Raw genomic sequence first — 4,773 nt, 5'->3', positions numbered from 1 at the left:
TGACCACAGAACAGTCTTCCATTTTGCCACACTCCATTTTAAATGACACCTGGCCCAGTGCAAACATCTGAGCTTGTGGAGCTTGCTTAGAAATGGCTTCCTCTTTGCACTGTAGAGTTTCAGCTGGCAACGGCGGATGGCACGGTGGATTGTGTTCACTGACAATGTTTTCTGGAAGTATTCCTGAGCCCATTCTGTTATTTCCTTGACAGTGGCATTCCTGTTTGAGGTGCAGTGACGTTTAAGGGCCCGGAGATCACGAGCATCCAGTAGAGTTTTACGGCCTTGACCCTTACGCACAGCGATTGTTCCAGATTCTCTGAATCTTTTGATGATATTATGCACGGTTGATGATGATAACTTAAAAGTCTTTGCCATTTTACGCTGGGTAACACCATTCTGATATTGCTGCACTATCTTTCTGCACAACAATGGTGGAATTGGTGATCCTCTTACCATCTTGGCTTCTGAGACGGAGACACTCTGAGAAGCTCTTTTTATACCCAATCATGTTGTCAATTGACCTAATTAGTGTTAATTGGTCTTCCAGCTGTTCATTATATGCTCAATTTCTTTTTTCCAGCCACTTATTGCTACTTGTCCCAACTTTTTTTGGATTTGTTGACACTGTGAAATTTGGAATCAACATATTTTTCCTTTAAAATGTTACATTTACTCAGATTAAACTTTTGATCTGTCATCTATTACGAATAAAATATTGACATTTGCCATCTCCACATCATTGCATTCAGTTTTTATTCACAATTTGATTAGTGTCCCAACTTTTTTGGAATCCGGTTTGTAATTAAAAATGTCAATATTTATAAGAAGATTACTACTATAGGATAATGCAGTTTCTTATCTAAAACGTATCCTAATGACGCGAGAAATATGCATAATGCAAAATAAATACATGAATTAAAATTACGACTGTAAAGCTGACGTCCTGCCTACTTTAAAGACTGGACTTTCCTTTTTGATAAATCTAAAGTTTACTTCTTGAAGTATGCTTCTGTTAAGCTGGTGCAGATTTACAAATGTACCAGCCTTTACTGTTTTTAATTCCTCTACTACATATTTTTACATGCAAGTGTTTCAGTCATTAACCTGTGATTTTACAAGTGCAGTTTCCATAAAAACTACACCTGGACCACTTGTTTATATCGTTCTTGTCCTCTCAACACGCTGGTGTAGTCATGGTAAATCCAAAAAAGGTTAAAGACAAAAACAACTGGATTTCAGTTCTGTGGGTGAAGATGTTTCGCTTCTCAATTAAAAACGCAGAGTGTGGAGTTTGAGTTTTAAAGTTGAGGTGTTTATTTGCAGATTGCCCTCTCTCTCGTCAGTTCACTGGGTCTTAGCCCGACTCACAGATGGGCCGCTCTGGACACAAGAAGGTTTTGATTGGAGTGAAACTGACTGGGTATCAGGCCTAATGCTTCATTATAGGTTTCTGAAAGCTTCTCTGTTTAAAGTTGGTTTCTCTTCATTTACATAGATGGCCTCCTTCATCCCCTCTCAAAGCTCCGTCTTCTCAGTTTAAAATATGAAAATATTATCCTGAGCCTAGTTCTGCTGGAGGTTTCTTCTGGAAATCATGTCGCCAAAGTGCAAAGTACATTTCAGCAGCAATGCTTTTTGTTAATTGTTTTAATGTCAAAGAAATATTAAAAGCACGAGTTTTCAAATTTCATCAGACATTTTGTGTTGAGTAAATTTATTTTAATGGAACATATTTCTGTACACTCATTTTCATTGAAATGTTTTTAAAGTGTCATTGTGTCTTTGAGGTTCGGCTAATATATTTGCCCTTCACTTGCTTGAAGTTGTTTTATAGGGCATGTTTGAGGGTTACCATGTTTTTTTTTTTTGTTTGTTTGTTTGTTTTAATCAAATGACTCATTCTTCTCATTTTCACACCACATGTTGAACATACGCCATCATTTCTCAGTCACACCAACAGATGAGATGAGCCAAAGTTTCTGGAGCTCCTCATTCATCAAAACCTGAGATTTAAAAAAGACAAATACTTTTTTTTAGACATAGACTATATAAATATCTCAATGCCTATACATCCAGTGAAAACTACAATACCAAATAAATAAAGATGGATTAAACCAAAACTTAACTGTAACTTACATCTTGATATTTTGCTTAGTTGTGGCAGGAGGTTTATTTAAATCTCACCGGTGGTCTACACGCGGATGGCTAAAAACTCTTCTGGGATCCTGGGGTTTGAGGCCTGTCGAACTCTGGCCAGTCTCAGGTCCCCAAGACGTCTCTCCAAGCTGCGCTTCCCTGTCAAAAAGGTGAGAGCAGAGAAATATGAGCTTCATGGTTTTGTCCATCGTCACGAGGAAACTACACTTTATTCTTTAAAGCTGTAAAATCTGATAACAGCTGGCAATAAAATGTGCATGTGGGCATTTTAAAACATTTATAGGTTTTCTGATTTGGGCACACCCTTCACAATGTTCATGTTTAAATCTTGACAAGCTGTGATGTCAGTGTTTCATATTTGCTCTTTATTGTTTTTATTTGGTAGCTGAAGAAAATACTGAAAAAGTTTGTCAGCCTCTTTCATACTTGTTTGTTGGTTCTGTCAGAATTAAACTATTTCTCCAAAGTGAGGTTGTTCAGGGAGCCATCTACAACAGATATGAATTCTTCATAACCTTCCCACAGATCTGCACCTCAGAAGGTCCAAAATGAGTTTAGTAAAAATGCCTGTAACGGTATCTGAAAATAAAAATGGTTTAGTTTCTAATCTCCTTTTTATAAAAACATTACTACTGACAGGAAATCTGAGCAATAGGTATCCTCCAGAAACAAATCTTTATTTTTTATTTTAGTAGCACCTCAGAAGCATAAATATAAAACTAGAGAAATACAACAGCTGCAATAAAACTGAAGTAATGTGAAATATTCTTTTTCACAACGCTCAAGGCAAGAATTTAAGAAACCAGAGCCAACAGAAACTGCTTTCTTCATCTTTGATGTCTGTGGAATGAGTCCTTGGGGCATTACTCGTTTGTCTAATTTCTCTGCAGCATCTACCCATAATGGAGGCTGCACAGCTGCAGAAAGAAAAGCTTTGCAGAGAGTGGTGAAGGCTGCACAGAAGATGTTGGAGTCAGTCTCCCCACCATCACAGACATCTACACCTCCAGATGCAGGAAGAGGGCACCTGCATCATGAAGGACCCCACTCACCCAGCACTCACACTTTTTGCCCCGCTCCCCTCAGGAAGGAGGTTGAGGAGCATTAAGTGTAGAACCACTAGACTGAGGAACGGCTTCTACCCTGAGGCTGTTAGACTCATGAATCTCTAACCAGAATAATCACTGTGAAAAAAATCACATCATGTTGCTGATCTGTTTCATGTTGCTGTGTTCATGCGTGCTCATCTGCTCACACAGACTCATGTTCGTGCTGCTGTTTGACGTAGTTTTTATGCTGTTAGTGGGGCAGCAAGGTGGTGCAACTGGTAGAGCTGCTGCTGCCTCTCAGCGCACAGGTCCCCGGTTCAAATCCCGGTCTGGGGGCCTTTCTGGGTGTAGTTTGCATGTTCTCTCTGTGCATGCGTGGGTTTTCTCCAGGTACTCCAGTTTCCTCCCACAGACTAAAAACATGCATGTTAGACTGACTGTTGACTCTAAATTGTCTCTAGGTGTGAGTGAGAGAGTGAATGGTCGTTTGTCTCGTTTGTCTCTATGTGTCCCTGCGATGGACCGAAGACCTGTCCAGGGTGTCCCCTGTTCCTCGCACAGTGATTGCTGGACATGGGCACCGGCGACCCCCGTGACCCAAAATGGAAGAAGCGGTTAAAAGATGATTGATGGATGCTACTAGTGCTTAGTGTATATTTAGTTGATGTTTTTCTTTTACATTTTATTGTTGGTTGTAACATCATCATTCAACACTTGTTCTCAAGGGCGGACGTCTCCTCCTCTCCCTCTCCACTTTGCTTTAGCTCTGTCCCGTCTGTGAAACTGCTTTAGAGCCTCTCTTCTACAAATCTTCTGAATCATAACTATGGACTTGGATTTGATCAGTTGGTCCCTCAACATAATTTACAACATTTCTTTGAAGAGAAGACAGGCTTTAGGTGAACCTATTTTCCCTGTTAGCACGCAGCTAACAGGGAAAATCTCTGCTGTCGACTGTGGATTTTAAGGACACATTTATAATTTGATTTATGATAACTGGTTCCTGGTCTATCAACAAACAAGGAAGTCATCGACAGCAAATCTGGACCTGGTCAGGCTGTCTGCCTTATATGTTAGCTTGGTTCGTGCCTCGAGCACCCAGACTCTTGGCAGAATGAATCAGAGCACGGGGATTATTCTCAGGCACGTTCCATTGGTGTGGTCATTTAAATTGGACGTTTCAAATCTGAGTGGACCGACACAGACTCAAGGTAGATGTCATTAAGTCATTAAAGTTCTGTCCGTCCCCAAAACAATCGTGTTTATCTGAATGTGGCTCCCTGACTGCTGACAGGTGATCTTATCTCAACCCACCTGGAAGTTTTGTAAACATGATGCTCTACCCCCTCCCTCCCCTCCTACTGAGGAATTTCCATGAACTTTTCAGAGGAGTCCAGCTGAATAAACATTCTGTCATCATTTCAGAACTCTGGATTCGTCTCTGGTCCTCGACACCCACCCCGAGTGTGCACGGATCTCTGCAGAGGGAACTTTATGAACCAAGTGATTTTATCTGAACTCTGCAGTGCCTCTGTGTGTTGTCTCTGGCTGCTCACTGCCCTTG

At 40.6% G+C, this 4,773-nt stretch overlaps 1 protein-coding gene and 1 long non-coding RNA gene across 2 annotated transcripts in view; one reads left to right on the top strand and one right to left on the bottom strand.

Moving 5' to 3' along the window:
- The window catches only part of tert (telomerase reverse transcriptase), a 41,292-nt gene that overhangs the window by 25,651 nt on the left and 10,868 nt on the right, over positions 1–4,773 (top strand). The window lies entirely within an intron of this gene.
- LOC119425414 lies at positions 1,869–2,229 on the bottom strand. Its single transcript, XR_005187565.1, has 2 exons — positions 2,188–2,229; positions 1,869–2,006 (listed from the first exon to the last, which is right to left on the bottom strand). It is a non-coding gene; the product is annotated as an uncharacterized LOC119425414 (long non-coding RNA).

The sequence above is a fragment of the Nematolebias whitei genome, chromosome 19 (assembly GCF_014905685.2).
Source record: "Nematolebias whitei isolate Nwh7 chromosome 19, NemWhi1, whole genome shotgun sequence".
Lineage (NCBI taxonomy): Eukaryota > Metazoa > Chordata > Actinopteri > Cyprinodontiformes > Rivulidae > Nematolebias > Nematolebias whitei.
Note: the sequence above shows the minus strand (reverse complement) of the source record. Positions and strands in the feature narration are given on the sequence as shown.